At 35.5% G+C, this 24683-nt stretch overlaps 1 long non-coding RNA gene across 1 annotated transcript in view; it reads left to right on the forward strand.

Annotated features, from left to right (window-relative positions):
* Nucleotides 1-7397: 7397 nt before the first annotated feature.
* The window catches only part of LOC140624693 (uncharacterized), a 54006-nt gene continuing 36720 nt past the window's right edge, over nt 7398-24683 (forward strand). The window contains exons 1-2 of the long non-coding RNA XR_012024152.1: nt 7398-7640; nt 18786-18867. This is a non-coding gene — a long non-coding RNA (uncharacterized lncRNA). The remainder of the gene's footprint in view (nt 7641-18785; nt 18868-24683) is intronic.

Raw genomic sequence — 24683 nt, forward strand, 5'->3', positions numbered from 1 at the left:
TAAATGAAACCAAACATGGTTTAATAGGCTAATAACTGATAAACCTCTAACCAGGTTAACTAAGGCGGGAGTGGGGGCAAGGAGACACAAGTCAATCTCAGAATAAGTGGGAAGTTTGGGTTCAAGATGGTGATATAGGAAGATCCTGACCTTACCCCTCCCTTGGACACAACAAATCTATGGTAACATATTGAATAATTTCCTTTGAAAAAGTCCTGAAGACTAGATGAGCAGTACCTCCACAAGGAAGGACCAGAGTCACAACAACATGGGAAGGAACTACAGACATGCTCTTTTCAACAATCTCATGGGAAGGATCTAAAAAATATGAACCTTCCCTGGGTAGAGAGGGACGCCCCAAATTAGGCATACCCCTGGGGTCTGGGACCAGGGAGATAAACTCCCTAAAACATTAGGCTTTGAAAACCAATAAGGTACAAAATCCAGAAGAACCACAGAATTGTGGGGCTCTTAAAGGGATCAAGCACAGACTCACTCACCCTGGGAGCTAGCACAAAAGCAGTAGTTTGAAAAGAGTCGAGACCATATGTGGAAAAGAACTACTGACTAATCTCAAAGTAACTGCCCAAGAGACAGAAATCTGTTGGGACTCTCCCTGGGGACAGAAGTTCTAGCAGGTGACATTTTTGCAGTCTCACTCGACTTTGTAAGCACTGGCACTAGCAGATGACATTCCGTACCTCACTCTAACTTACTAGCGCCTCTGGGTACATCTCATGTCTTGTACCGAAGGTGCACCACAGCCAGCCAGGTGAGTGCATCCCCACCCCAGGCACAGACACACCACAGCCAAGTGAGCACCCACTCCATTGTGCCCTGGTTGCCACCCTACCACATCGCCTACACATGGGACACTCTCGAGTACCTGACTCTGGAGACCAGGCAAGATTGCGCTGTTAGCCCCTGGGACATCCCCTTACCTGTCCACTACTTCAAGCAGAGGTAAGGGTTTCACCTCATACATAGAAACAAACACTGAGGATTAGTCAAAACGAGGAGGCACAGGAATGTGTTCCAAACAAAACCCCAGAAAAAGACCTTAATAAAATGGAAATAAGTGATCTACCTGGCAGAGAATTCAAAGCGATGGTCATAAAGATGCTTATCAACCTTGAGAGAAGAATGAAAGAACACAGGGAGAATGTTATCAAAGAGAGAGAAAATAAAATACCAGACAGTAGTCACAGAGCTGACAAATACAATAGTGGAACTAAAAGAGGCAGAATGGATCAGTGAGATGGAGGACAAAGCAATGAACTTCACCCGAGTACAGCAGCAAAAGGAAAAGGAATTTATTTTTTTATATACTTTTAAATATTTTATTTATTTGAGAGAGAGAAGGAGATAGCATGAGCAGCAGGGGGAGAGGGAGAGGGAAAATCTCAAGCAAACTCCACACTGAACTTGGAGCCCAATGTGAGGTTCCATCCCAGGACCCTGAGGTCATGACCTGAGCTGAAACCTAGTCAGATGCTTAACTAGTTGTATCACCTCAACAATCCAGAAGGAGAAGGAATTTAAAAAGGGAAGATATCTTAAGGGATCTATGGGCCAGCATCACACAGAATAACATCCACATTACAGGAATACCAGAAGGAAGAGAGACAGCAGCAGAAAATATATTTGAATAAATAATGGCTAAAAAAATGTCTAAATCTGGGGAAGGATAAAGAATTAGGAAATATGACAGAAATATGATGAGAGTAAGTGCTGTTGGAAAAATGGCACCAATAGACTTGGTTACTGCAGGTTTGCCACAAACCTTTAATTTTTTATGAAACACATTATCTGCAAGGAGCACTAAAGTGAAGTGCCATAAACTGAAGTGTGCTTGTAGATAAACTTGTAGAAACATACAATCTTCTAAAACTGAATCCTACAGAAACAAAATATCCAAACAGACCAATTACTAGTAAGGAGATTGAATCAGTAAATAAACTCCCAACAAACAAGGCTGGGACCAGACAGTATCACTTGTGAATTCTATCAAACATTTGAAGATTTAATATCTATCCTACTCAAACTCTTCTAAAAATTTGAGTAGGAGGGAATGCTTCCAAACTCATTTTATGAGGTCAGCATCATCCGGATATCAAAACCAGAGAAGGATATTGCTCACAAAAAAGAAAATTACAAGCCAATATTGCTGATAAACATAGATACAAAATATCCTCAAAAGATACTAGCACAATGATTTCAAGAATACATTAAAAAAAGATCATATACTATGATTTAGTGGGATTTATTCAGGTGACTCAGAGTGTTCAATGTCTGAAAATCAGCTATATATACCACATTAACAAAATAAAAGCTAAAAATCATATGATCACTTTAATAGATGCAGAAAAGCTTTTGTTAAAATTCGACATCTTTTCACAATAAAAACGCTCAACAAAGTGGTTATAGAGCAAACATACCTTATTAATAAAGGCCATTTATGATAAGCCTGTAGCTAATATCATACTCAAAAGTGAAAGGCTAGAAGCTTTTCCTCTAAGATCAGGAACAAGACAAGGACACAAAAATATACAGTGGGTGGGTTGGGGGGAAGGCAGGCTCCTTAATAAATGGTGCTGGGAAAACTGACAGCTACATGCAAAAGGATAAAAATGGACCGCTATCCTATACCACAAGCACTAACTAAAAATGGATTAAAGACATGAATATAAGCCTGAAACCAGGGATCCCTGGGTGGCTCATGGGGATCCCTGGGTGGCTCAGCAGTTTGGCTCCTGCCTTCAGCCTGGGTCGTGATCCTGGAGACCCGGGATCGAGTCCCACATCAGGCTCCCTGCATGGAGCCTGTTTGTCCGTCTGCCTGTGTCTCTGCCTCTCTCTCTGTGTCTCTCATGAATAAATAAATAAAATCTTAAAAAAAAAAAAGACCTGAAACCATAAAACATCTAGAATGAAGTCTGGGCAATAAGCTCTTGAGTTTTAGCAATGTTTTCATTTTTCTGAATTGGATTCCAAAGGCAAGGGCACCAGAAGTAAAAATGAACAAATGTGACTATATCACTAAATAGGTTCTGCACAGCAAGGGCAATCATCAATAAGATGAATAAGCCACCTACCAAATAGGAGGGGATATTTGCAAATCATATCCAATAAGGGGTTACTATACAAGATACATAAAGAATTTATACAACTCAACAACAACAAACCAACCAGCCTGATTAAAAAATAAGCAGATAATCTGAATAATTTTTCCCAAAAGGACAGAGATGGCCAACAGTCACCTAAAAGATATTTAGCATCATTAATTATGGCAATGCAAATCAAAACCACAATGACATCACCTTGTACCGGTCAGAATTGCTATGATCAAAAAGACAAGAAATAAGTGTTGTTGAGAATGTAGAGAAAAGAAAACCCTAATGCAGTCTTGCAGGAATGTAAGTTGGTAAAACCACCATGGCAAACATATGGAGGTTCCTAAAAAAAATAAAAATACAACTACTATATGATTTAGTAATTCCACCTCCAGGGTCTATCCCCTCCCTCCCTCCAAAAAAACTAATTTAAAACCATGTATGGGGATCCCTGGGTGGCGCAGCGGTTTAGCACCTGCCTTTGGCCCGGGGCATGATCCTGGAGACCCGGGATCGAATCCCACGTCGGGCTCCCGGTGCGTGGAGCCTGCTTCTCCCTCTGCCTGTGTCTCTGCCTCTCTCTCTCTCTCTCTCTCTGTGACTATCATAAATAAATAAAAATTAAAAAAAAAATAAAACCATGTATGTATCCCTGTATTTTTTGCAGTGTTATTTGCAATAGTCAAGATACAGAAACAATCTTAAGTGTAGACTGATGTCTGAATGAATAAAAAAAAATTTATTTAGTGTGCATGTGTATACAAAGAAGATGTCTATGTGTGTATATATGTGTGTGTATACAAACTTCAAGTTATAAAATAGTCATGTGGATATAATGTACAGTGTGAGGAATATGGTCAATAATATTGTATTAACTTTGATGACAATGGGTCACCAGAGTTATTGATCTGTTCACAATGTATACAAATGTCAAAACACAATGTTGTACACATGAAACTAACAGAATATTATATTTCGATTTTACTTCAATTAAAAAAATGGAGCCATTCCTATCAGTTCAATGCGCATTAAAAGAAAGACATATAAATGTTATGAGCAACTCTAGGCCCATAAGTCTAATAGCATACATGAGATTTTTCAATTTCTTAGAGAATACAAACTATTAAATGCTATATTAAGAGAAATAACCTGAATAGATCTTTATTAAATATGCTCAGAAATTTTAGCCCTTCCTCCCTTCAAAAAAAGTTCTGGACTCAAAGTTTTACAGGTGAAATCTACCAAACACTTAACAGACAAGAGCCTTTTTATCCAGAAAGTAGAAGAGAATACTTTCTAACTCATTTTACAAGATCAGACTTAGAATAGAACCATAGGAAGATGTAAGAAGAAAGGGAAACTATAATCCAACATTCCTCATGAACATTGACATGCTAACAAAATATTAGCAAATCAGACCCAAAAACATATAAAAATTATAATAGATCAAAATCAAGTTGCATTTTTTCCACAAATGCAAGACTCATTCAACATTTTTGAAGCAATCATTGTAAATTATTTTATCAGATTGAGTAACAAAAGCCATGTAATAATCTATGAAGGAAAAAATCATGAAAAATCTCAAAAAGACCCACAACACAAGAGTAAAGGGAACTTCATTAAATAAGGGGAATATGCAAAGGAAAATAAAACAAAACAACTTATAGTTAACAGTGAGAAATGAAACACTTTTCCCCTAACAATTTGGAATAAGGCAAGGAAGTGCCCCCTCAACACTGCTTTTCAACGTAATATTGGAAATCCTAGCTAAAATAGTAGGATAAAAAAGTAATGGAATATGTACCACTAGGAAAGAAATATATAAACTATATAGATTGAAAGCTTGTCCATGCAGAAAAGAAAAAAAAAGTTTTGGAACTAAGCAGTAAGTTGGCAAAGGTCAATGGTTACAAGGAAAATCTATGAAAGTCAATTCTTCTTTAATACGCCAGCAATGAACAAGAATCGGAAATTTTGTAAAGCATCACTTAAAATAACATCAAAAAATGGTAGAAATAAAAAAAAAAATCCTTAAGCAGAAAACTACAAAACACCAAAGGAAGAAATAAAGAAAGTTCTAAATAAATGAACATTATTTTTTTGTCCCTGTATTAGAAGACACAGCATTACTGAGATGTCACTTCTCAACTTGGGCTATAGATTCAAAGCAACCATAGTCAAACCCCCAGGGAGCTATTTTGTAGCTATTGAAAAGTTGATTCGACAATCGATGGGGATACGCAAAGGCCTACAACTAGTCAACACAATATTTAAGAACAAGGTTGGAGGACACCCAACACCCACTTTCAAGGCTTATTATCAAGCTGCAGTGCCCGCGACAGCATAATACTGGTGAAAGAACATACAGAGATCAAATGGGACAGAATAGAGGACACAGAAACAGACCCAGCCCGATGCAGTCAGCTGAACTTTGACATAAGAGCACAGGTAACTCGATGGAGAAAAAAATAGCCTTTTCAAAAATGCAGGCTGATACAATTAGACACCCGTATGCAAAAGAAAAAGAGAACATAGAAATAGACCTTCTACCGTGTACAGAAATTATCCCAATTATATCAAAGTCTTAAATTTGAAAGGCAGAAATACAAAACATCTAGAATAAAACCTATGGAAAAAAACTAGATGACCTTGGGTCGGGTGATATTTTTAGATATAACAAAAAAACCTTCATCCATGAAGAAGAAAAAAACCCACAAATTTGATTTATTAATATTACTAAATTGTTCTACAAAATTTATTGTTTAGAATATGGACAAGTCACAGGGTTGGGGAAATTATTTGCAATTTTTTGTTATCTGAGAAAGAATTTGAAACCAAATACACAAAGAACTGAAGATTCAATAAAAGCATCCAAAAGTTCAATTCTATCTTCAGAATATCTGAACAGATACCACACCAAGGAAGGTATCTGGGTGGCGTTTGACCATACAAAGCCATGCTCTTATTAGTCATTAGGGGACTACGTATTGAAACAAGATATATTATCCATGAGACATTGAGTTCTTAAAATTCTAGGTGAAAGTAGTTTCCCACAAAGACTACATCTCCTGCAATTTCATAACAATATTTAGAAAAATAAAACTGGAGAGAGGGTAAAGATCAGTGATTGCCTCTAGCTGGAGGTGGAGTGGAAACTGACTACAGTGTGCGAATCCATCTTTCTTGGAGGGAGTGGAAACACTCTGGGAGGATTATTGTGATGGTTTCCCAAATTCCGTAAATTTATTAAAAGTCATTGGGACATTTAAAGTGGGTAAATTTTACGCATCTTATGGTAAATTATACCTCAATAAAGATGTTTAAAAGTAGTTTTTCTGCAGAGGGAAAATAAGTAACTTTGTACTGAAGGAATTATCAGGCACCACCTTAATTAAGTGATGGAACTGATGATCATCAATAATATATTAAGTGAACCCGAATCAAGGAACATTCTATAAAATAACTGGCCTGTGGTTTCCTAAAGTGTCACTAACCACTGAAAACAACCGGTTACAGATGGAAGGAAAATAAGGAGACAGGACAACTGAACAGAACAGTGGGGACACCGGGATCCTCGAGACTCGGGGGCCTTCAAGAGCACATGCCGGCCGCGGCCAGGGCTGATTCCCTGGGTTTGATCATTCTATTATAAAAAATTAAAGAAAAATATACTTATTTGTAGGAAATCCATACTCCAGTATTCACGGGAGGTAGGACACGGTGGAAGAAACCATTCCAGAGGAGATGGTGCTATTTCCGCAGCATCAACACGAGTTTAAAAATATCTAGGAGTAAGAAGAAGAATACGACCCTTTTAGTAGAAACATTAACCAGGAATCAACAATCTCTGTATTATTTAAGATGCTAGACCCCACCTGCGGGCACCACGTGCGGGCCCCACCTGCGGGCACCACCTGCGGGCACCACGTGCGGACACCACGTGCGGACCCCACCTGCGGGCACCACGTGCGGGCACCACGTGCGGGCACCACGTGCGGACCCCACCTGCGGGCACCACGTGCGGGCCCCACCTGCGGGCACCACGTGCGGACCCCACCTGCGGGCACCACGTGCGGGCACCACGTGCGGGCACCACGTGCGGACCCCACCTGCGGGCACCACGTGCGGGCACCACGTGGGGGCACCACGTGCGGGCCCCACCTGCGGGCCCCACATGCGGACACCACGTGCGGACCCCACCTGCGGGCACCACGTGCAGGCCCCACCTGCGGACACCACGTGCGGACCCCACCTGCGGGCACCACCTGCGGGCCCCACATGCGGGCGCCGGCCAGGGGCACGGCCTGCCATCCTGCGGCCTGCGGGGTTCCGGGCGCCCGGGTCGCCCCCTTGCAGCCCCCCCCCCCCCCACCGCGGGCCCCGGGAGACCGGCGGGCTCCACCTGGACGGGCGACGGCCAGCGACGCGGGGACAGACAAGGATTATAGTCGCTACCTCGAGTTGTTAGTGACCTCGGGTGTGTGACGCTCCCCAAAGGCCTGAGCCGCGGGCAGCTGCCTCCGGGACGTGAGTCAACCCGCACTGACAGGCTCTAACGTTTCGCTTCTAATTATTGGAAAACCAACCGGGGCGGGATTGGGAACAGCGTGGTGTCTCGACACCAACACCAAACTCGCTCTTTCGGTTTTTCGTTCTGTTTTTGAGGAGGCTTCCGGCCACTCCATCTCGATCCCTCTGTTTGACGGCGGCGGACGCTGTGTTCTCTCCACACGAAATCTGGGCGTTTAGGGCGGGGGCTCATCCGTGCCTCAGGGCTCCAAGGGCTCCGAAACGTGGGCTTTCTCTGTCTTCCTAGTCGTGTTACAGATTAAAACATAATCAAAGACTGTAGGAATTCATACTTCAGCCAATTTTTTAAAAAATGTAGATATAGGGGATCCCTGGGTGGCTCAGCGGTTTGGTGCCTGCCTTTAGCCCAGGGCGTGATCCTGGGGACCCGGGGTCGAGTCCCAGGTCGGGCTCTGCCTGGGTCTCTCTCTCTCTATCTAAATAAATAAATAAATAAATAAATAAATAAATAAATAAATAAATAAATAAAAATGAATAAATAAATAAATAATCTTTAAAAAATATAGATATAATTGAAATAGAACTTTATATTACTGCCGGGTATACAACATAATGATTCGATATTTGTATATTTTGTGAAAGGATCAAAATAAGTCTGGTTAAAATCCACCACTGTACATAATTTTAATTTTTTTTCCTTGTCATGAAAACTTTTAAGGTTTACTCCCTTAGAAACTTTCAAATATCCAATACAGTACTATTCACTGTACCCCTCTGCTGTACATGACACCCCACTGACCTATTTACTTTACTGCCAGGAATTTGCACTTTTTAACCCCCTTCTCTCATTCTCTACCCCTGACCCCACAATCACAAATCTGTTCTCTGTATTGACAAGTTTGAGGTTTTTTGTTTCTACTTTTAAATAAAGTCTTGCCATTTGAGACAACAGGGACTGACCTGAGGGCATTACACTAAGTAAAATAATTAAGACAGAGAAAGACAAATACCATATGATCACACTTATATGTGGAATCTAAAGACATTTAAATGTATAATGTCCCCAGCTTTATTCTTCTCTTTCAGGACTGCTATGCTATTCAAGGTCTCTTATGATTCCATACAAATTCTAGGATTATTTGTATTAATTTGTGAAAACACCATTAGATTTTTGTATAGGAATTGCATTGAATCTATACATTGCTCTGGGTACTATGAACATTTTAATAGTATTAATTCTTCTAATCCACAAGCACAAAATATCTATCCATTGAGTTGTGTCTTCTTCAATTTCTTACATCAATGACATAGTTCTCAGTGTGCAGGTCATTCACCTTCTTAGTTAAATTTAGTTCTAGATATTTTATTTTTTTCTCGTGCAGTTGTAAATGGGGTTGTCATCTGAATTTCTCTTTCTAATACCTCATTATTATTGTATCAAAACACAATAAACTTTTGTATATTGATTTTGTATCCTGCAACGTTACTGAATTTATTAGTTTTAACAGGTTTTTGGTAGAATCTTTAGAGATTTCTGTGTATATTATCATGTCATCTGACATAGTGACAATTTCTTTTTTTATCATATTTCTTTTAATTTAGTTTCCTTGCCTAATTGCTCTACCTGAGACTTCCAATACAATGTTGAGTAAAAGTAGCAAGAGTGGGCATCCTCATCTTATTCCTGATCTTAAAGGAAAAGCTTCCAGGTTACTGTTGAGTAGGATATTAGCTGCGGGCTTGTTGTACATGGCCTTTAGTAAACACCCCCTAGCTTGTCGCTTTTTATGATATTCATAGAATATATACTTAATTGTCCAGTTCAACAAACTTCATACACTCTGACAAGTTTGTATCTGAATTATATTTTTTCTTTTTGATTTATGATGTTATGTAAGCAATTTAACTTGTTCAAATATCCCTAGATATTCACTTTACTAAGGCCATTGCTATTAGATTTAAGAATCCTTTGCAGGGGGAGGTGTGCTAAAAAAAATCCTTTTTAAAAGAATTACTTTATATATAACATAATTCGTCACTTGTAAAGTAGGTAATTATACAAAGGAATAACTCAAAATATATTTATTAACCCATATAATACAGTCCCCAACCTTGTATTTTACTTGGAATTATTAAAATTTTTCAAGATTATTACTCTGCTTATTAGAAATGGTTTATTGAAATTCTTAACATTTTCATCAATATCAAACAATAGTTTGATGTTGAACCACAGAATAGAAAATTTTTATGTGATGTCTCAAACAAATTTGGAAATGATAGTGAAGTCCAGAAGTCATACACGATGGCATGGCTCAAGTGGCACAGAATATGGACTCAGGAAAAATGAACTGAATTCCATTACTATCTGGCTTATGGTCCTGGCTAACAGTGTATCACCCCATTTGGTGTTAGTCACCATATTCTTTAGGTGAGAGTTTTGAAGTGACATCTAAAATCTCTTTCAGTTGTAGTGATCTCATATATATATATATATATATATATATATATATATATATATATACACACATATATATCACACTCTTTGTGATGTTTCTAAAACTAAAGTTCTGTAAGTCAATCAGAGAAAGATAAATACCATATGATTACACTCATACATAGAATTTAAGAAATAAAACAAATGAATAGAGGAAAAAGAAGGAGAGAAATAGACTCCTAACCACAGAGAATATACTGATGGTTACCAAAGGGGAGGTGGATAGGGGGATGAGTTAAATAGGTGATGGGGATTAAGGAGGGCACTTGTGATGAACACTGGGTGTTGTATGGAAGTGTTGAATCACTATATCGTACACTTCAAACTATTATTACACTGTATGTTAACTGGAATTTAAATAAAAACCTAAATAAAAGTCCTGTGCTAATTATACCTCATTTCAAATACAAATCTCAAGAAAAAAATGTTTGAATTTGTATATTTATTATTTTCATGACACTTAAAATTTATTTTAAAACACATCATTGTTATAGCTCTCATATGATATGTAATTATGATATGCCATCAAGGTATCATCAAGCAAATTATAGCCAAATATCATAGGTCACCATATAGAACTGTTGTTTGATAAAGGTGCCTTAAGATGATTCCTTTTATCAGTTATGTTTATAGAGTTCAGTTTTTCTCCAGTATGTACGCCAAGTTACTACCTGAATACAAAAGTCCTCTGAAGGTTGAACTAACATTTTATGTGTGAAATAATAATTCTTTAATTCAGACACGGTTCATTTGTTACATCTTTAGGAAAGATTTCTGCTAACTGCTAATTTCCACAAGTGACTAGATGCTGTGCTCTGGTGGGGGGGGTGTCATTTAATATTTCAACAATGGAACCATTGTGTGAATAAAGTTGATGGTGTCTAATGTACCTTGAAATGTGCCCTAAAGTAGATTTCTATTAGTAGAGTCAGGGACTTGAAAGAAAATAGGTCTTAGTTTCAAGTAAATTAGAAATCCCATACCACCTCAATTCCTTAGTGGAAAAAAAAAAAAAAAAAAAAAAACATGTTGACTCTTAGGATGAATAATACACAAATATCCAGTGTGAAGCAAAATGGATTTTAATAGCCTCGGGTTGGTGGTATGTTAATTATTGCGCTAGTGACACTCTGGATGAATAAGACCCTCTCATGGCATATGATAACAGAAATGTAATAAAACTGAATTAGCTCAAAGTCAAAATGATGTTCCTAACTATTCAGAAGTATTTGGGGAAATAGTTAAGCTATTTTTTTATTATAAAATTCCAAAATTAAGCCTGCCAGGAAAGTGAGATGCCGAGATCAGAATGACCATAATCAATTACGTATTTGAAAATTTTTCACCAAAGGCAACTCACTAGTCATGATGGAAGTTTAATTTTTCAGAATATCCACCTTAAGTTAATAGTGATGAAGGCATGTGCAATTACCACCACTAACTCCTCTTTGGCTAAGTGAATCCTAGTTCTAAGATGTATCTAGAATCCAAGGACATCTTATCATGTCTACTTGTTCCTACTCTATGTAAGCAGCTATCTTTTCTCATGAAGCTACTCTCCTCTTTCATGTTGATTAACGGGCTATATCCTAATGTGCTGCTCTTCTAGTTTCATCCACGTGTCTCCTACATACTAATTTCCATTCATCATAGAACCTAGAGTTATCTTTAAAAACATATCAGATCCTGTCACTCTGTTTGAAACCCTGCAGGTTTTCTATTCTATTAAGAAGGAAAAGTCACACTGGGCATAGAGCCTGCTAAAGATTGTCTCTGTCCCTCCCTCCTTCCTCTCGCTGTCTCCCTCTCTAAAAAAAAAAAGAAAAGAAAAGAAAAGAAGAAAAGAAAAGAAAAGAAAAGAAAAGAAAAAAGAAAAAAATATAAAAAGAGAGAGAAAAGTCAAAACCTTTTTCTGGCTTCTGAAGATGACTTGATCTGACCTTGTTACCTCTCTGATTGCTTTTTCTCCCACTCTACCCTCCTCACTCTTCTCCAGTGTATAATTTATTTGTTATTCCTCACATGTACCAGGCAATATCTCAAACCAAGTTTTTTTTTTCCTTTTCTCTGTGCCCAGAACACTTTTTTCCAGATGTTTATATGGCTAACTCCCTAAAAAACTTCATGTTTTTCTTTGATGAGACTTACACTGACTAACCTATTTTATACAGTAAAGTGCTAACCTGGAGTAAAATGCCACTTCTATCCTTTATTTTTGGTGACCTTACCTCTTATCCCATTTAACATGCTCTATGGTACCCCTACTTATTTTGCATATTGTTTATTGTCTGCTTCTCTACTCTAGAAAAGGGATAATTGCAATGGCGTAGCGGTAAAGTGGCTCTTAAGAAAAAATAAGGCCTGCTGTGAATTGTTTGCATGATTTTCATAGTGTAAATATTCCCACCATGGCCAATTGGAGTCAATGACTGCCTCACAAACATCCTAAATAATTAATAAGATGTTCTTATAAACTAGGATCTGCCAACTCCAGTCCACCGCTGGTTATCTGTGGTTTTCATCCACAGATATATCCCAAGTCATTATTGCTAGAATCACATCAAGTGGCAGATTTATTTATAAGTTTATAAAGCAGTTCAGTACATTATATTCATTTTTGTCTGTATTTTATTTTTTTTAAGATTTCATTTATTTATGAGAGAGAGAGAGAAAGAAAGAGAAAGAGAGAGACAGGCAGAGGGAGAAGCAGGCTCCATGCAGGGAGCCCGACGAGGGACTTAATCCCGGGTCTCCAGGATCATGCCCTGGGCTGAAGGCGGTGCTAAACCACTGAGCCACCTGGGCTGCCCTTTGTCTGTATTTTAAAACTGAGTCTAACACAAGCCAGAAATAAATCAGTAATTTATGTCCATTTATATCACACTGAGATTATTCATCACTAATTAAATATTTTGATGAGAATAGAAAAGTAATAGTGAAAAATATTTTAGTTCTTAAATCGTTAAGTACTTTCACATTTCTTAATTTTATACATGATCAATACCATACATTATATTTTCCATATGGGAAGCATCTACAGCCATGCTTTACAAGCTCCTGCATTATTTTGCAAACTTGAATAAAGATAAAGCCTTATTTTCAAATTATCACTCATTAATGTCACTTCATTTTTCTTTATTTTTAAATTTAAATTTTTTTTTTTAAGTAGGCTCTACCGCACCCATGGAGTCCAACAGAGGGCTTGAATTCCTGACCCTCAGATCAAGACCTGAGCTAAGATCAAGAGATAGATGCTTAACTGACTGAGCCAGCAGATACCCCCATTTTCCTTTTATAAAGGTTTAATAACATAGTTACCATCATGTATATCTATCATAATTTTTAAATCAATGATTAAATCTCATTTCATTTTCTGGGTCTACATGGTGAAATTAGCTTTTGTTATTGTTTCTAACTTACCGTGGGACCTGGTTTCTTGAAATAACCAGTTTTTACACAGATTAAAAGTAGGCAAAGTTTGCACATAGATATAAAGATATAAGTGTATTGATATCTAAAATTGAGAAATGGGATGCCTATTATTATCTAAAATAAGATTAACTAATGTTTTCTCTCCAAAAAAAAATCCCACAATGACATATGAAAAGGTCAGAAAGAAAAACCCAATATTTTAGAGAAAATTGTGTATTTCACATTTTAAAAGTTAACTTAAAATTGAAAATAACTTTAGTTTTATATACAAGTGTTTAAAATTTGAAAATTAAAAGAATATTAAAATACCAAAGACATCCTAAGGTGTGTCACTAATGGGATAGAAAGCTTAAGATGAAAAAAAAATCAGGATGATTTTCAGACATATAAATACAGAAAAATTACAAACAATTGCTGGGATCGTGAAAGAAATTAAGTGATTTTTCAGATGTGGAGTAAAATTACATTCTCAAGTGACATTGCAATGCTGGAAAAAAATCTTCGTTGTTTACTTATTTAAATCACTTGCCAGAACCTTGAAAATTACTTGAATTATGCCCTATTTCTACAACAGATTAGGAATTTCTTTATGTATTTATGACCTGGAAGTTACTTAAGAATTAACCAAATTTGTCATTTACAATAAGAACTATAAGAAAGGCTTGAATTATGCCAAAACCAATTTCTGGTTGTTGGCAGACAATACTACATTATTCCATTAAGCAGATCAACATATGTAGAAGATTGGCAGGACAATGAGCACCTGCGTTTTCCTGGAAGGCACAAAAGTTTTTTGTTGTTTTTTTTTCAATCTATTATGTTTTCAAATAACCAAGAGATTCTTACTATGAGTTAACTATCAGATATGATTGCATTTGGTTACACACAATAGAAAATCGGCCTATATATTTTATTTCTAGTGTTCCTCTTGTTTTCACATTCCTTAAAATTATACAGTGCACTCCTATAATTTTGTGATATATTTTAATGCCCGAGGGATACATAGTTCCTCAAATTTAATAATCCATTGTTTTTAAATTTTCTCAAAAATAAGGTAGCTATTAACAATATTGGGTTTTATTAGAGATGAACTTTAGAAAATTCCTCAGATTTTCCCAAACATAAAAGCTTTCAGAGCTTGAGATTTTATTAACAATTAAAATTGACCTTGTTAATACTCAGTATTGTTGGAAAAATATCTATTCATAGTTAGATTAATAAATTCCTGTTGCTCTGTTATGTAAAGCATACTCATATTTGAAGACATTATTTTGTTTTTTACTTCATTTTAATATATCTAGTATGTCTTTCCTAATCAGCTGTCATATAGACCTCTCACTATATGTAATTTTCAGCTTTTTTCATAGATGGCTTCCTATCCCACTAGAATTTACCCAAAGGTGCCCAAAGTGATTTCATGTACACCATATATCCTAAATGTTATATTACCCCAATCTCACAGACCAAATTTTATGGATTTCTGGATTTCTGGAAAGCCTTTAGGTAATCTGTAAAATGATTGACTGTGAGTGTTCTTTGTGGCCCTGAGAACAGTCTACATGCACATATATAATAATATAATAGACAAATCAAGTGACATAAATATGGAAACATTTAATTAGCATAAATTTCTGTAGACTATATGTGATAATATTAAGAAACAGTAATGTGTAAGCTTTTCAAATGCATTATCTCATCTTTCTCACAATTTGTCTATTTTAATAATTTCAGGAGTCCTGTAACTTTTAACTAACTCAAGAATTAAATTGTCAAGGAAAAAAAAATAATTAAATGGGCGAAGAATCAAAAGATGGCAATAACTTCATTAATCTAAAATATAAAAATTATGATATAATATGGTGAGACACTTAGTTTAACTGCCCAATATTTAAAACTAGAGCTTACCAGGGGCATCTAGATGGTTCAGTTGGATAAGCATCTGATTCTTGATCTCAGCTCAGGTCTTCATCTCAGGATCATGAGTTCAAGCCCCATGTTGAGCTCCATGCCGGGTGTGGAGCCTACTTAAAAAAACAAACAAAACAGTGCAGTTAAGATTTTTTAAAGATGTAATAATCTCTTGGGAAATGTTTTACAGCATTGACGTTGTGGGTAATTTGTGGATTATGAAATCAATTTAATGGTCTTAAAACATAGGACAGAAAATATGAGAATGAAATGTCAGTAGTAAGGTTTACTTACTTATTAAACTTTATTTTAGTTGTGTTTGTGTCACCAAGAAAGCACATTTTTGTCTTTGTGTCGCAGCCAAACACTTTGAGTATCACTGCTCTCAGGCATAGATCTGGGAGTGAATTGGCTTGGTCATTGAGTCAGAGCTTTTTCAACTGTACTACATTTTTTATTGTGTGTGTATATTTATAGACTCACTAAAAATCTATAAGAATTCTGATTAATTCATAGGTCCTTTAATAGTTAATACTGGTGAATTTTTTTTATTGCTACACTAATAGAGCTAAATATTTTTTATTGTATTTTCAATTTGTACTACTTCCTTACTAAGAAAGCTGTGCCTATATTTGTACGCTTATGGCCATTTGTGTTTCCTCTCTTGTGAAATATGTTTGCTTACATATATTTACAAAAAACATTATGAAACTGTTTTTCTTTGTTTCTATTTTATTTTTCCATCTTTTCAAAACAATTTTTAGTGTTCTTTAAATAGGCATGCTTAGGTAGCTTAGATAGCTTTTACTATATTATATATGCTGTAAACCTCTACTCTGAAGGTTAGATTTTTACTTTCTTCATAATGCCACATGACAAACATATGTAAGTAATTATAGTTGAATTTATAAAAATCTCCACTTATAGTCAGTGCATTTTTCATATTTTTAAAGAAATATTTGTATCATATATCATATATCCATAAGCACAGATATATATTCAAAATAGTTTAACTTTTTTCCCTTTGCCTCTGGATTTATTTTTCCATGTGGTTTGGTTTAAGCCTCATGTCTCACTATTTTTTCCAAAAACTTTAAAAATCATTAAATGAAGAATTTGTCTTTTTCCAGGTTGCGAGTCAAGCTCTGCCAGTAATTACTTTCTATGTATGGATCTCTTTGGTAGTTTAATATATGATCCTGCTTTGAATCATTTGCCATATCATCTTTTCCTTTGCTACACTCGTAATTATTGTAGTGATATATCAAGTATTAATATCTGGTGCTGGTACTTAACCTGATGAATTTTTTTAAGTTCTATTTAGTTTTATTGTTTTTAATTATTCATTTCTTTTAACTTTCTTGTACCCAAATTAGATAGCTTCTATGGTATCAATTTATATCAAGTATTTTATTTTGCTTTAGTCAAATGTGTGGAATATTTCCAATATTTTGGTCTTTATCTGACACAACAGAAAGAATAGTTATCCTAAAATCATTTCCTTGAAATTCTTAGAAATTCAATGATCCCATTAGAGAATTGTATGGTAACAGATGATGCTACACTTATGGTAAACATAGCATAATCTATAGAGTTGTTGAATTACTATATTGTGCGCCTGAAACTAATGTAATATTACCTGTCAACTGTACTAAGAAAATCTTATAACTTCTGAATAAAGAAAAAGAAAACTTTCTTTAAATGCCAACTTGTTCTATTCTAAGCACTTAATCTAAAGTTAAGTTAATTGATTTTTGTGATCTTTAGTTTCCTCATACAAGTTTGATTAATATAGATTTTAATGCCATTTGGTCGTTGGTATTTAAAATTAGCTAATACATGCCTGATGCCCAGTCTGCTCTATTAGCACCATTAGTCATGATTCGGATTAACAACTTCACTGTCTACATTCAATTTCACCCAGCTCCAAATTTCCTTAGCTTTTGTGAAGACTGTTTTCCAATTTTAATTTTAATTAAAATTATTTTTAATTTACATTTTAAAAAGTTAGCATACAGTGCAATATTGGTTTTTGGAGTAGAATTTAATGATTCATTGCTTTCATACAACACCCAGTGCTCATCATAACAAGTGCCCTACTTAACACCCATCACCCATCCAGCTCACCCCCCTCCTATTTTCCTCCATTAACCCTCAATTTGTTCTCTATCGTTAAAAGTCTCATATGGTTTGTTTCCCTCCCTCCTTTTCTTCCTTTCCCCCTTCCCATATTCTCATCTGCTCTTTCTTAAATTCCACATATGAGTGAAATTATGTTATTTGTCTTTCTCTGACTGACTTATTTCATTTAGCATAATATACTCTAGCTCCATCCATGTCCTTGTAAATGGCAAGACTTAATTCTTTGTGATGGCTGAGTAATAGTCCAATATATATATATATATATATATATAGTGATATATATATATATCACATCTTCTTTATTCATTCATCTGTTGATGGACATTGTGAAGATATAAGATAGGAAAAAGCACAGCGTGTATAGCAATAGCATGAATAGAATAGGAAAGTCCTAACTTCCAAGCACAAATTCTCCTGACTCAGTTATTCTGTATTGCCTGTAAGGTCACTGCATGTGATACTGAGGTGTGAAATAACTTCAAATCAGAAAAGCAGTCATCACTGTAGTTGACTTCAACTTTTCTCTCAGGAGTATGTAACTAGCCAGACTTGCAACACTTTAGAGTATGTCCTAGCTTTCATCCTCCAGTACAGCTGTAACTTAGTAATACCAACTAGTTAAAACCTATCTGGGAGATGTAGGTGTCTGGTCCGATGTATAAATCTTGGCCAGATTATCAGCCATGTTGGACCTAGTATAGGTAAATTCGTAATAATTTCTTGAATTATTGTTTCAAAGAGAAAGCAGAGAATCAATTTCTTATACATTATCTCCCTGAAAGATAGGGAACAGAACCAGTTATTAATCATTATCCTCCCACATTCAATTGCTAGCTGAGTGTTTACATGCAGAAATCTTAATAATATTATCATTAATAATGTAAATTTAGTAGTTTTACTAAATGTTAATACTATTTAAATATTAAATATTAATACTAATTAAAATTAATACGAAATATTAATTTACATTAATAATGTAAATTTAGTGTTATGTATTTTCTGTTTGATATGTAAAGTTGAAATAAAAGCAATATCATATTTTTATCATAAAGCAACTGAGAAATTGTATTCCTAGCAGTATGGTGGAAAAAGATCTTCTGAAGATGACTCTAATATGAATAGCTCCTGGATAAACTGAAATAAACATTATTTTGTTGCATTGCTAGATTCACAGTAGAGATCAAAGCCCTTCATAAAGGAAGAAAGGAAGGAAAGAAGGAAAGGATGGAGAGAACAAAGAGAAAAAAGGTAAGAAAGAAGAAAGGGGAAAAGATGGGGAAGAGAAAAAAGAGTAGAGGCACCACGAATAATGAAACTCTTGAAACAAATGTTTTCAGTTCCGTGGGATCAAGAGATTGACACTTTGAAAACATCACAAGTAAGAGAAACTAAATTTGAATTTTCTAAAGTAAGTCTAGCACTGAGAAAAGAACCAGATTTCTCTCAACGCAGTAGCACAGTTTGGTCCCTACTTAAATGATATTTTAAATCCTTCCTATTTGGGGTTAAGATTTCCCAGTTTAGACCCTCAGAATATTCAGAGATTAAATTCAACAAAATAAAACAAGCAAAAAGGCCAGCATGAGTGAGAGTCAGAGAAAAATACAGAAAATATTTAGATCACTAAGGATTTTAGATATCTGAAATTTTAATTTACAATATTGAATAAGTATGTTAAATATGTTTGAAGAAATAGAAGAAGAAATATAAGTAATGGAGTAACAATATGTCATTAAAAATAATAAGGATGATTTGAATCCAAACATAATACCTCTAGAAATGAATGACAAAATTGTGGAAAACAAAAACTAGCTGATAAGATTAAAATAAGACTATTAAATAACCGATGAGAGAATCAGATATCTGGAATGAACCACAGAGAAATAAAGAGATTAAAAATATTAAGGTGAGATCAAAAGATATAGAAGAGAGATGAGAAGGTCTGCATAATACCAAAGAAATGAAGATCAAAATCTAAAACTTTCATAAGAATAGAGGTATTCTTAATATTTTATGTCTATGGAATTAGAAATTTTCTTGAAATATAAAAAGCTAACATGTAAAAATTTCTTGTATTCAAGGGATATCAAAAAGGAAGTGAAAATAGAGACTATAAAATGGAAGAAATAATTTGAAATAGATGCATTTTCAATGAGACTATATGCTAAGACTATAAGAAACTCCAACAAATTCATATGTAATAGAAAAATAATAGCAGGGTCCGCTGCTCCCTTTGCTAATGGCACAGGGTCGGGGGGCCTGGGAGAGCAGGGGGGCGAGAAAGCAGAAGCCTGGAAAGCTGTGAGGCAGCATGGCTGAGGGGACCAGAAGCTTCTGGAAGTCCTGACAGCTGCCCCTTCCGCATGTACTGGGACCCCGGGTCCCCCTCTGCTGGCCGGTGGTGTGAAAGGCTGGGCATCCATGGGCGGGGGGGTGGGGAGAGGGGGGGCAAGCTCACCTTCTCTCTCCACACCCCCCACCCCTCCGCGTGCATCGCTGGCAGGTCTTGGATGGCCCCCTGGCCTGCTCCTCTGTCCCCTCTGCTCTGCTGTCCTGTCCCCTCCCTGGCTCAACGTCTCCACCAAGCACTTGGTTTATTTAGAGAAAGGAGAATAAGGAAGGGGTGAGAATTAAAAAAACAAAAAAAAGTAATAATTCTAATAATTCTATTCTATTTGTCAATAGAATTTGACAAAGTCATGTCAACAAATAGCTTACAAAAAAGTAAAATAAGGGAGCACCAGGGTGCCTCAGTGGTTGAGCACCTACCTTTTGCCCAGGGGTGACCCTGCGGTCCTGGGATCCAGTCCCACGTCAGGCTCCCTGCATGGAGCCTGCTTCTCCCTCTGCCTGTGTCTCTGCCCCCCTCCTCTCTCGTGAGTAAATAATTAAAATCTTAAAAAATAAACAATAACATTGGAAGTAACAATAGACAAAGTATTCAACCTCATCAAAAATTAGAGAAGTGCAAACTAAGACTACATAGGATACCAGTTTAAATCCATTAGATTGTCAATAAATGGTAAGACATCAATGCCTGGGCAAATAGCTGAGAGATGGGTACTTCTGGTATACCCGCATTGGCATCAATTCTGAAAATCATATAGTATCACGGCTTAAAATTTAAAATACTGGTTCTCCCACTTACTAAATTTAATTTCTGTGTATGTACCCTAAAGAAACCCTCGTAGACATGGATCAGGAGACTTCATAAGAACGTACCGGGCCGAGTAATATTCCATTGTATTTTACTCGGTCAGGTACGTTCTTAAGAAGTCTCCTGATCCATGTCTACGAGGGTTTCTTTAAAAAAAAAAAAAAAAAAAAAAAAAAAGAATGTACCTGGCCATCTTGCTTGTATTACCAAACAAACAAAAACAAAAAGGAAAAATGAAAATGAAAGCAACTCAAAAGTTTATCAACATAAAGAGTGGGTAAGAAATAGTGCTATACTAATGCAAGGGTGATCTTAAAAATTAAATATTAAAGATCCACATCTGCATAAAACATCATAGACATTTAATGTTGGGTTAATAAAAAGCAAGCCACACAGGATAATTTAGACTTAGATATTTGAGATAAGTCTCAAAAAAATAAAAGAAAAACTACGCTTTGTTTTGGATTCATATATACATTGTTTATCATTGAGGTTCAGACAGAAGCACAGAAACATCTCTATTTATAGGAGGCAGAAAGAGATTAATACAGGGAATTAAAAGCTCACAGAATCCCCCGAAGAGAGGAGTAAGCAAAGAGTGGGGAAGATTGCACTGACTTCAGAATATCAGGAGGCTATAAAATCTCAGGAAAATCCTTAGTATTCTTACTGGCTGGTAGGCATATATCAAATGGATGATTTATATTAAAATACATATATGCAGTTAAAAAGCCTCCTCTTTGGACTCTGCCTTCTAAATATTACATGTTTCTGGAACTCCTGCGTGGCTCAGTGGTTGAGCATTTGCCTTTGGCTCAGGGCGTGAACCCAGGGTCCTAGGATCCAGTGCCACATGGGGCTCCCTGCATGGAGCCTGCCTCTCCCTCTGCCTGGGTCTCTGCCTCTCTCTTTCTTGGTCTCTCATGAATAAATAAATAAAATCTAAATAAATAAATAAATAAATAAATAAATAAATAAATAAATAAATAAAAACATGTTTCTCAATATCAAAGTCTAACCCAAAATGCTCTTCACAGTTGTGTCAAGAAACACAGATCTTGGTTTCTTTCTGATGAGATGGACAACATATGAGAAGATAAGTCAATGCAGTAATATAAGATGATAATCTGGCACCCTGGCAAATGTGTTTTCTTTTTCATTAAAGCACTGATAAATACAAAATTCAGGGTATTTGCTATGTCTGTGTAACAGAGGGCTAGGAAGTTGGAGGAACTCATGTGTACAGTCATAGGCACTGGCCGAGGTCAGTATTTGAGTCCAGTGGTACAAGTTTACCTATTTCTATGCTTTACAACTTTCACCTTTATTCCATCTCACCAAATAAAAAGCTCACTATAAAATTTGAAAGACTGGAAGAATATTTTATTTAAATATTCAAAATCCAAGCTATGTTTACAAGTACATGGATTTAATTTACTGCAGTGCGAATGTTAAAGTTGCATCAGCACATATTTTAACAATGTAAATGTTTTGATATATTATATATGGATATATTAAATAAGTACTGTTTACAAAAATATCCTATTCTAATTCAAAGTTGCCCAAACAAATCACATTTGTTTTTGCTCTGTTAAAATATATTAATATTTCTATATTCTTTATCTGAGTTTCTTTTTTGAGTGCAAGAGAAATTGATTGTTCCTAGAAACAAAGAAAGATGATTCTTAGAAATATCCCAGAAAACAGCAGTTAGAAAATTTAATATACGGATTCAGGTATTAATCAAAATTTTCACAGTAATATTATTTGCTAATAGAAAAATATCAAGTTTTCTTTAAGCCTATGTAAAATGCCTCTTTACTCCCTTCAAACCAGGAGCCAAAGAACTTATTTTTGCCACATTGCTATTCCAAAATTGCCTAGGAATTAAAAAAAAAAATGTATTTCCCTAAACTAGACAAAACCTCTAATTTATAAAATAATGTTAAGGAATATATAAAAGGACACCTAAAGGAATAAAATGAGGCTTATTATAAAACTAATTAAAGTAAAATAATAATTATAGTAAGTAACGATCTTAATAAACAACTTCTAGTTATAAAAATAATTATTTTAATGTACCCAAAGAAGAAAAAAAAAGCAAATGTGTGGTCATTTTGAGATCATCAGACATTGATAGATAAATTGTCATTGTTTCTAAATGGGAAGAAACTTTATTTCAAACTCACAGAGGTAGTCCTGGTTCTCTCTGCTTCTATATCAGGTCAACTAGTAGTATATATACATACATATGTGAGATACTTATTAAAGCACTTCAGTGGGAGCTTTCTGGAAGTCCTTATTATGTCTCTTAAGTCTAGAACATAGTGTTACATAACAAAGGCCTTCATTCTTTAAAAAAAAAGCATATTTAATATATTCTTTCATTAAAATGGGCATCTGGAAGAAAAGAATTTTCACTCGCCAAGAAAAAAAATATTCTAAGTTCAATTCATGTACTTTAAAAGGTATTAACTGAATATATGTTTATATACCAATATATGTACATATATATATATTTATACATACAGATACATAGTTTACTTATCTGAAAATGATAATACACCATTTTATTTTTTAAAAAAGGGCAAATTCTACAGTGGAAAAGAAAAAAGAATAAATGCATTGGTAAAGCACCAGCTACTGCATAGCTATTCTCTGCTCCTTTCTCATGCTGAGTCCTTTTCATTTGCTGAACAAATAGCCAATTGCTGGTGGAGTGAGTAGAACTATTCAGCTGTGCCAGCTACTACCACCTGCTGTAACTAATTAAGTGTGATTATAAGGTAGTGAAGAGGTGGCAACATTATCATAACCACCTGAAATTCTTGGTTTGAGAGCATGCCCAGAATCCCAGGGCATTCCACCAACAAAGACAAATTGTTCAATTCCTACAGAAGGTCTCTGAAGTCATTTATTTAGACCAATGGTGTTGTTTTTTTGTTTGTTTGCTTGTTTGTTTTTTTGGCTACCGATAATACCAGGTAAATTAGTGAATCAATATATTTAATCCGATATCAGATCATTCAAATCAGCATGGAAGTCAAATCAACAGCTATAATCCAGCCAGTTAGATTTCATTTCTTCCCATAAAAAAATATTTCATTTATCTAGAAAGAACATATGCCATTTAAAGTAGAAATTAGTCTCCCAAGATTATTTGTATTACGAGATTTATCCAAAATTTTTGATGTCTCGCAGAACAGCTCTAAATGAGTAAGGGTATTTTTGATAAACCTCAGTCGTTACAATGAAAGTTGTTAACCCATCTAAATGTAAAGCAGAGCCTATTGAAACCAATTCAGTTACTTTATCAACATTACCTGATGTGACTTATTGGCACTGAAAATAGAGTCCTCAGGAATATAAAATGGAAATACTCCAGAAATGGCAATTAGGCTTGCAGTCTTCCAGTCAATTCTCTCTCCCTCTGTGTGTGGAACTGTGATTAATATTTGTAATGTTTGACTGTGGGATTGCCGAGGCAACATTCAAGAATATTAATGGATACAAATATAAGCACATCAAGGAAATCATTTTACAAATTTAGGCAAAAAAATTACCTACCAAAATATTTAAAAAGTGGGAGCAAAGAGTTCTTTTAAACCTATATTGCTCAGGTAATTGCTTTATGGGCCATTATTTGTAATGAGAAGGCTATGTCCTTTTTAAACAAATCGTTTAGCAGTTTTTTTTAATCAATTCCAGATCCAAGTTGTTTATCAGATATATGACCTGCAAATATGTTTTTCCATTTTGCTTTGCATTTTGTGGTTTGTCTTTTTAGAGTGTCTTTTACTTTTTTTTAGAGGTTATTATTATTATTATTATTATTATTATTATTATGTTAGGTGAAAAGGGAGGGGGAGAGAGGAAGAGGAGGGAGAGAATCTCCATGCTGGGCATG

Source organism: Canis lupus, chromosome 35 (genome assembly GCF_048164855.1).
Source record: "Canis lupus baileyi chromosome 35, mCanLup2.hap1, whole genome shotgun sequence".
NCBI classification, from domain to species: Eukaryota; Metazoa; Chordata; class Mammalia; order Carnivora; family Canidae; genus Canis; species Canis lupus.